This window comes from Pseudophryne corroboree, chromosome 6 (genome assembly GCF_028390025.1).
Source record: "Pseudophryne corroboree isolate aPseCor3 chromosome 6, aPseCor3.hap2, whole genome shotgun sequence".
Taxonomy (NCBI): Eukaryota; Metazoa; Chordata; class Amphibia; order Anura; family Myobatrachidae; genus Pseudophryne; species Pseudophryne corroboree.
In genome coordinates, this window is record NC_086449.1 from 725,750,309 (window position 1) to 725,760,653 (window position 10,345).

Here is a 10,345-nt window from a genome sequence, read left to right on the forward strand (position 1 = left end):
CAGACCATAGTGCAGTAATTTTGTTTAAAAGCACGCACAGGTTTTAATGCACAGATTAAACTTACAAGAAGTTAAAAGAACAAGAACATTTCATAAAAAGACTTCATGGGATAACACAGATGTTATATCACCCAGCGATTCCTTGCAGCCACAGCAGATGGTAATGGAAAGTGTGCACAGTCTCTCCAAGTGTCCAACGGCATGCAGAGTAGCAGAGGGTGAATGTGTCCAAATGTCCCAGGGTCAGTCACAGGTAAAAACAAGAAGCCACGCTTAAAATATCGGTAAGTATGCTATCACATTAATCAGGGTGGCATGGGACACATTGTTGCATACAGCCTTCAACCCAACTACTGATACAGGTGGAACATAATCTGCTAACTGCACCCCACACAACTCTATATCAGGGCATGCACATTCTGACAGAATAGATTCAGCCCTGTGTAATGACAAAGAGTTAGTTTCTAGTACACACTGGTTGGTAACATTCTTAGCATCACATATATTTGCATTAATGTGCGGATCAGCAAGTGTTCCCCGAGGAAAAGAAGGGTTAGTTCCTGCCACAAGACAGTTCATTTCACTGGTATTATCACAAGTCTCTGTCACAGTAGAAAATGCAACATGTTCACGGGGCACTACGTTTTTACCCAGAGTCACTTCTGTGCAAGATCCAGCAGTATCACATAGCATTACAGGCACTGTACACAGAGCAATTACATTGCAAGGTTTAGCATCATCACATACTACCTGAGATGATTCACATATTTCAACAGACTTAGAAATGTCAGGCATAGATTGTGCTATCAATTGTCCAAAGTCAGTTCTCTCGAACACATTCTTGGGAGTAATATCTGACACTCCCACCTCTCTTGTCGACATAATCTCCTCCACCATCAGGTTCTCCTGAAAATCAGCTTCTTCCAGCTGCAAATTCTGCGCAGACGGTGGTAATATGCTGTTCGCACCAACATCTCCTCCCAGTAGGGTACACTGCACCTTTGGAAGCGAGAACTCCGTAACATAGTTCACACCGACTGTACATGATGGGGGTACCTGTTCCTCCTGGGGCACCCCTGTAGGCTGGACTACTGCTTCTTCCGCTGATAAAAGAAGCTTTCGCAGAGGTTGTCTTTCATCATCCACTCTGCGACACTATTCGTGCCAGAATAGGGTATCGAGCTTCCTCACATTGCGTGCCTCTCTCCATGCATCTTCAAAACATTCCTCCAGCTCACGCAGCAGGTACGTAGAAATCATCTTGGAACCTGACCGCAGAAGTGTGGCTCGATACCTGCTGAGGGCATTGCACTCGCTCACCTCTGCCCACCAGAGCTGACAGAGCATCTTGCTGCGGGTATTGTCACGGCATACAAGACCCTGCAGCTGACATTCTTTAATTAGCTCCTCTGTACTCATCCTGGAAAACAGGTCATCTGGGCCATACTCCCATTGCTCTTCTGACGCGGTCTCGGATGGTGGCCCAGCAATTTCTGCCGTCTCCCTGGCAGCCTCACGTTCCAGAGCTGCTTGGCGTTCGGCAAGGATCTGTTACCCCAGATGCATAAGGGTTGCCCAGGCTGGAGATGACTTCATAGATGAAATTGCACTCTGTAAATACTTATCCAGGTCAGGATCTTCAGTGTAGATGTAAGAGGTGCCTGATCTCCAATGGGTATTTGCAGTACTGTCCAAGTTCACATAGTCAGTCATACTAGGGACTTGATCCAGGCAAGGTTTAACGGTGACCTCCCTGGTCTCATGGTATCGCGAGCAATCACTTTCTTGTCACGATGCCATTTGTAGCTTACATTCTCTCTTAGCTACTCGGTTTACAGAACTTGTTTCTGCCATAGAACTCTCCATCTGCACCAGGTGTGCAGCACTGGCAGGCCCTATCTCTCTCTCCTCTCATGCACTGGAACACTTTCTTCCTGTCCAGCACGCAGCTCCGACAGTTTCCAGGAATGGGGGGATAAGATCCACATTTGAGGCAGCCACAGCAGGCCTCACATCGATAACAGAGTCCACATCAGAATCCAGCGTTGCACTATTACTACCCGCAGTACATAATAGTCCAGTACGCAATACATCCCCTACTGTCTCAGCAGCACAGGCCGATGCACTATTCCCATGCACATGTTTGCCATCATCCTTCATCAGATGCTTAGACTTAGTCATCTTTGATCTCATCTTCGCAAAATAAAATAATAGAAAAGAAAAACAAGAGATGGGGAGGGGAACAGAGATTGCCACTCACTGTGTGGATTTTAAAATTATAATAAAGCTCTGAGTTCTGATTCTGGTGAAGTGGATGTTCCGCTCACGGAATTATTACCACCTTCACTTAAGTTCTTAGATAAAAACAAACAATTATCATCCCACCGCTTGCCACCACTTTGTGACGACGCTGCCGGCCAATTCCACAAATATGCCAATTTGAGACCTGCCACATGCGACGTACGGGGTCACTTTTGACACACGGGATTATTTAAATACTTTCAGCTGCCACCAGCAAAGACTTTTCAACGTATTACGAACGTTGCAGGCGTCTTTAGCTTTACCTGTCACACACACACTGCAATACTTAGAAAAATAGGTAAGTGTGAGCCACACAGGCATTGAGTTCATAAGAACGACAGAAATCAGAACTAAAATTAGGATTTTAATTTCAAGAATACTTCAGAGCTTTGGTTACAAAAAGGTTACAAAGATTATTAAGAATATTTTAAAAACACACACAGAATACAGCAATCTCAATAAATGAAAAGGAAATAAAAACTTACAGAAACCCTACTCATTTACGCAAGCGAATTTTAGATTTCTGCTGTGGGGGCTTCACAGAATAACTCAGGTCATCTCCAGCATACTAGCTGTCCCCAAGAGATCACAACTCCTTTTTCATGAGTGGGACAGATATAGTCTCCAGCTTCATCAGGCCCCCTCCCTTGGGATTTTTAACTGTTTCCCTGTTGGACATACTAGGTGCTTGGCAACAGCCAAGGGGGGTGGTAGGGAGTGTACTGTATGAATCTCTTTCAAAGAGTGAGGTTTATGACATTAGCCAGGAAACAGGATCCCTGGTCTGTTTACAGCCCCTCTGTTGACCTAACATACAAATTGGCCTTATCAGCCCTCAATGTCCAGAGCTTGCAAATCTCTGCTTTTGATGTAGAAATGTCATCCTCCTTTACAATGGTCCAATCAGGCACATGTCATCTCAAACTTTATGGTCTGCAGATCTCTCCTGGCCTGGACCTATGGGGGTCAAATGCAGGACACTGCATGTCAGCCATTTTGTTACATCTAGGCTGAAATGAATATAAAATTATATATATATATATATATATATATATAAAAAATATAAAATATATTTATATTTTCTGTATCTAGTCCCTCCTAACAAGGGACTTAGTGAAATAGGCAGCCCCTCCCAAGGAGTACTGTATCTTATTGTATCTAATTAGCCTTAGAACAGCGCAGAAGGAGAGTATTTGGTTGATATATATATATATATATATATATACACACAGTCACTTGAAAACATTATTGGTGATTATTCCTGCAGGTAATCACCACACCTTAGATCACATATAATTTGTGATCCTCCTTTCTGTATTCAAACATGACAATGTCCACATATGCCGGACAATGACACCATAAATTCAATACAGTAAGGGCGTGTAGCATGCCCCATGTATATGCAACCAAATGAGACTTTCCCAGATAAGTTTCTCAAGAGTTGCAGATTTTACAGGTACTGGTGACCTGGTATAAAGACGTCATCATGATAATGGTGTAATTTGCAGCACTATGTAGCTGCTTCTGATTAGCTGTTAGCACATCTGTATGTATGTGGCCAGATGAACTGGGAAGCGAAGCCACAAGAGCCGACACTGGAGTAAGAGTAATCCCAGGAAGAGAAGTGGATTTACCCAGAAGTCTGACATTCAACATGGCCCAGCTCCCCCTACCCCCCACCCCCTGCCTGTGTTCGTCGTTCCCGACATCGGAAAGTTATATGCACTTGCCAATGTCAGGTCCCATCGCAAGTGATGATGCATCACGTGGACATCGCTGTAATGTGTACATAGCCTAAATTATGACATTTAGCTGGATTTAGCTGCTTCAGAATGTAAATTAAGTATTATACAGGTTGAGTATCCCATATCCAAATTTTCCAGAATACGGAATGTTCCAAAATACGGAATTTTTTGAGTGAGAGTGAGATAGTGAAACCTTTGTTTTCTGATGTCTCAACATACACAAACTTTGTTTAATACTCAAAGTTATTAAAAATATTGTATTAAATGACCTTCAGGCTGTGTGTATAAGGTGTATATGTAACATAAATGAATTGTGTGAATGTAGACACACTTTGTTTAATACACAAAGTTATTAAAAATATTGTATTAAATGACCTTCAGGCTGTGTGTATAAGGTGAATATGAAACATAAATGAATTGTGTGAATGTACACACACTTTGTTTACTGCACAAAGTTATTAAAAATATTGGCTAAAATTACCTTCAGGCTGTGTGTATAAGGTATATATGTAACATAAATGCATTCTATGCTTAGAGTTAGGTCCCATCACCATGATATCTCTTTATGGTATGCAATTATTCCAAAATACGGAAAAATACGATATCCAAAATACTTCTGGTCCCAAGCATTTTGGATAAGGGATACTCAACCTGTATGTGAATATAATGCTTTTAATCACTAGGTGGCGCCTTTGCCTTTCATGAGTATTGTTTCTAGGACAAATTGGCAGATTTTTTCATTGAATATTACATATACAGATGTTAGTTTAGTTAAGACTGTGATGTAGGATAGGGGACAAACAGGAAATGACCTCCTGAACCGAGCTACAAGCAGGAACATATTACATTAACTGGACACACGGAAAAAAAAGGTTAAAATAAATTCAGAGTCAAAGGGGAAAATAATGAATGTGTGGGTTGGAATAAAATGCTATTTTTGTTGGGGTTTTTTTTCTCTTTTTTTGTGACAGTTTGCAGACCACATGATTTATTACATGCACAGCTGTCAGAAAGCTTCATTTTCAAACCTACTCACATTGCACATCATTGGGGCTGATTCAGACCTGATCAGTGCTGTGCATTTTCGCACAGCAGCGATCAGATCTGAACTACACATGCGCCGGCGCTGCAGTGTGCCGGTGCATGCCAGAAAGCCGACGGCTGTCATAGCACTGCGATCGCCTCTGCCTGAATGACAGGCAGAGGCGGTCGCTGGGCGGTCGGGGGCGGGCCGGCGGCGTTTGGCCGCCGTTTAGAGTGCGCGGTCCATGCAACGCAGGCGTGCCCGGACCGTTGGGGTGGTAGGCCGCGGCTGCGTGACATCACATGCAGCCGCTGCGACCCAGGCAGCGACGAGTAGCTCCCTGCCAGCGTGCAGGAGCTGCGCCGGTAGGGAGCTACTCCTGAAGTACAGAAGCATTGCCGCTGTGCGATGCTTTTGTACTTGTGGGACGGAGCAGGGACTGACATGCGGGGCTGACTAGCCCTATGCTGGGTGTCCCCCCCCCCCCCCAACACACACACACGTCAGTCTGACTGATCGTAGATGTGCTAAACTCCTGAACAATTTTTGCAGTGTGACAGGGCACATTATTCTGCTGAAAGAGGCCAATGCCGTCAGGAAATACCGTTGCCATGAAGAGGAGTACTTGGTCTGTTTAGAATAGGTGTTACGTGTCAAAGTAAGATCCACATGGATGACAGAACCCAAGGTTTTCCGGCAGAAAATTGCCCAGAGCTTCACTCTGCATCCATCAGCTTTTCATTTTCTTCCCCATTTAAATGACCTGGCCATCCACATAATTGTATGTGCTTTCGTCAGTGGACTGGGTCACTCTGACCGATCTGTGAATACGCAGCCCCAAAGTAAGCTTCGATGTGCTGTGTGTTCTGACACTTTTCTATCGTACAGAAAAATGAAAATGCAGGTGCACCCTCTAAGCGCTAACAATATTGATACTCAAAACAATTATGATAAAACTCTACAATTAAATTAGGTTCTTAGCACATTTGGCCAAAAATGCATTCCCATCTATCACGTTAAGGTGAACCCCATCATATGAATTCCTAACATCTTTCTAACACATTGGGGTATATTTACTAAGCTCCCGATTTTGACCGAGATGGCGTTTTTTCTTCAAAGTGTCATCTCGGTCATTTACTAAACACTAATCACGGCAGTGATGAGGTCATTCGTATTTTTTTGTTAGTCCAAGTTCAAAATTACGAATGAATACACCATCGGTCAAATTACGCCTATTTAGATATGAATCTCGGTCATTTACTAACCATTCGTAATTGCATTTGCTGCCGCGAAAATGATTTCGTGGCCGCGAAAAATTACGAATCGCATTTTTTTCCTAAAAAAAAACGCGCCAGCCTTTGAAAACCGCGTTTACATGTGAACTTAATTATCCATTACTCACACCTGTTTTTTTGGGCCTATAAAAGTGTTTCAGGCACATTCTGAACTACTCTCACTCTGAAATGGCGGCTGTAGTGTGTGGCAATGGTTTTTTGTTGGCTGTGGGATACGTTAGACTGCTCCATGAGGCTTCCAGGAATCAGGACCAGGTAAGTGAACATGGCCAACAGGTTGTCCAGGTACCGCGGAGGCTGCGCCAGCCTCGTTTTTTTAGAGGGCGTTTAAACTTAAATGCATTGTCCGATGATAGGGTCATACAGATGTTCCGCCTAAATAGAAACAACATTTTCCACCTGTATGACCTTGTCAAACTGGGCATAGACCCTGAGACAGCACGCTCTCGCTCTGTCTCAGGCCTACACAAACTCCTGGCTGTGTTACACTTTATGGCTACTGGGAGCTTCCAGGCTGTGGCAGGCGACGTCATTGGGATCTCACAGCCCACCTTTTCAAGATTTTTGATGCAGGTGAGTCTAAAAATACATATGCGGTTATGGATAAGTGTTGCTTGTGTAAGTTGAAACACCACAGTATTGTAGAGAATACCTAACATGACACTCACCTTAGCTTATTTAATGTCCACTCAGGTTTTGGATGTGTTGGAGCCACACATTAAAGCCTCAATCTGCTTCCCTACTGAGGAGTCGGAGTGGAGTGCTGTCAGGGTAGCTTTCTATGAGCTTGCAGGCATGCCCAATGTGCTGGGGGCCATAGATTGCACACACGTTCAGCTGAGATCACCTAAGGGCCGCCAGTATATATATACTAATAGGCATATGGATCAATCAACTAATGTCCAGGTGGTCTGTGATGCAAATTTAAAAATTATGAGTGTTGTTGCAGGTTACCCTGGTGCCTGCCATGACTCCTTCATCCTCAGTCAGTCATCGCTCTTCGATAAATTTGAGGAGGGACAAATGCCTGATGGCTGGCTGTTGGGTATGTTGAAAATGTTATGTGTGTATGTCTTTTAACCACAGCCTAGATTTTGGAGGAGGTGATAGAATAATCTAACATATGTCCTAATGTTGACTATATATGTTTTTCAGGTGATGGGGGTTACGGCTGCTACTCTTGGCTCCTTACTCCATTGTCCCAACCTGATTCTCCTGCTGAACACAGTTATAATCATGCACATAAGGCTACGCGGAATGTGATAGAAAGATGTTTTGGGGTGCTGAAGTCACGTTTTCGGTGTCTGGATAAATCTGGTGGCCTTTTGTTGTATAGTCCCTCAAAGGTGACTCGGATTGTGTTCTGCTGCTGTTTTCTCCATAATCTGTGTTTAAGTCAACATCTGGCACATGGTGAGGGAGAAAGCAGTCAGCAAGCAGAGGAGTTAGATACATCTGGTGACAGTGTGAGTACAATTGTAGGGAGGCAGGTACGTCAAGAAGTGATCCTGCGATATTTTACAGGTAAGTTTTATTATGCTGTAATTATCCTTCACTAAACACTTTGCTCTACTTTCTATTGTGTGTTCTGTTACTTACTGTTTGTTGTTTATAGTGGTGTGTCCATTGTGCTTAGTTGATGCTAACAAAACATTTACAGTCATTACCCTTGAAAAACATAACTACATACATACAGACCAGCTTAAAAAATTTTGGAGACGGACACAGGAATGTGTTTTTTTAACAAATTTTTGTATTTATTTGCACAAAAAGACTGGTGTTATTTTTTTCGCTTGTGTGTGCTGGGTGCTGGCTCACTGGCACGTGCTCTTGAGGAACGCCGGACAGGGGAGGTTACTGGCGTTTGAACAGGGGTCGTGGTCCCCGAGCTGGAGGTAACTTGCTGAGCTCCCATCATAGCAATATTGCTGCTCAAATTATTTAAACTGGCAATCAGCTGAGTGTTTGTAGCAGTGTGGCTGGCTACAATCCTGGATAAGGCCTCATTCACCACTTGATTGTGTTGAATGATCTGAACGAGTGCCTGCTGATGTCGCTGTTGCTCATCTATAATGCGGGATAAATGTGCATTCATTTGGCTGTTTTCAGCCCTAATTTGCTCCATTGAGGTAGCCATTCTCCCTACTTGTACTATCAGTCTGCCCGAGTTGCGACTAATACGCGGTAGATGATGGGGCAGACTGGCAAGGTGTTGTGTATGTTGGGTCAGGGTGGCATTGCTTTGGGCCTGTTGGCTTGTCCAACTGGCCCAAAAATCGCCAGGAATTTGGCTTGGGGGCGGAGCTTGTGCCAGTTGGGGACTGATGGATGGTTGGGGTATATCCTGCAACTGTATTGGCATGCTTGGATCAACAGCTGTAAGTTGCAGTGTGAAGGATGGCTCTTGTTCTGGTCCCTGCTGGTCCTCGGCGGACATCAAGTTGTGCTCTGTATGGGGTAGGCAACATGCAATGTTGTAATTTTTTTTAATTTGGCCTGGCTAATGCAACACATTAATACATTCCTAATACTATATTTTTGCATTATTAGCACTTGTTTTTCTCAACGTTAACAATTTATAATTTTTATATTTTAAAAAACCAACACAGGCGCAAACATTGCCAAATTTGCATATTCCTCACTTAACTAACTTCCCTCCACACCATTACACTGTTAGATTCCCTCCCCTCACCACGATATAGACTACTTACCTGTATAGTCCAGAGGAGCGGAGTAAGTAAGCCATCTACATACTGGACAGGGGCGATGTGTGAACACTCTAATGTTTTTTTTTTTTCGGTCCAACATTTAATTTTAGTCATATTTTTTTAAAAATGTGAATGTGTGTGTGCTTAATGTATCCTCAAATCTGTTCTTTTCATACAAATAGGTTGTCTAGACCATCCACTAAGACCTTATCTAATTTTATTAAAGCACCTTGAGCAATTGAAGACGTTACATCACATTGATTGTTGAGGAAAACATGTAAACTCCAAACCAACTAACAACATCTTAAGTGTACTGTGTATATTATTGCTTATGTGTTTAATTTATGTTTTTACTCACCAGATAACTGAGGTGATCTGGCCTCATCACTCTGCGAACTCGACAATAGTGCCAGTGGTGGCTGGGGTGACACTGCCGAAAGTCTTCGCCTGGGTGGGGATGATGGAGGTGCGGAATCAGAGCCAAGACGCCGTGTCTTAGTTGGCCTCCTGGGTAAGTGGCCCAAGCCCTGTGATGGGCGCCTTACAGGAGGTTGGCTTCCAGAAGCAGAACCTAGGTGCAAAATTTAAACTTAATATTTTGTACTTCTATGTGTTTTCAGAATATGTGACTACAGTGAAGACTTACCTGCAATACCGGCATCATCCTGACTTGTGTGAGGCCTGTCTGGGCGGCTGGTCTGTGTGACTGTGGAAAAAGTGACCCCAACATTATTACCATGTTTTTGGAAAAATGACCCACTGAAAACCATTAATGTACTGTAAGCATCTATTTGGTTTTGTTTAAAACAAATTTTTAAGCTTAAGAGCTTCTACATTCATGATTTTGAGTTGAATATCAAAATGTACTTGATGTGGCACACAATAAATTTATTTAAAATAAGTTTTTGGTCTCAGATATTGCAGAGATTGAGTACTTGCAAATATTTTTAAAATGTAATGTTTTAAAAATTTCCCCGCTTTTCAGTTTTTAAAAAAAACAAAAACCTTTTGTGGATTTTAAACAAACACACATGTTCAAGCATTATCGCCAAAAATTGCAACAAAAAAAGAAAAAAAAACATTTAAAAACACTGCACATGTTTTGTAAAAAATATTAAAAAAAAAAATGCTACAGCAAGGAGAAAAAAAAAAAACATTCAAAACACAAACACACCTTAAGGGAGCATAGGCATGCAATCTGTTTTGTGAGAAAAAAATCATCCTTTAAACTTTAAAAATGAAATTAACTATATTTTACAGACATTTTAAGAA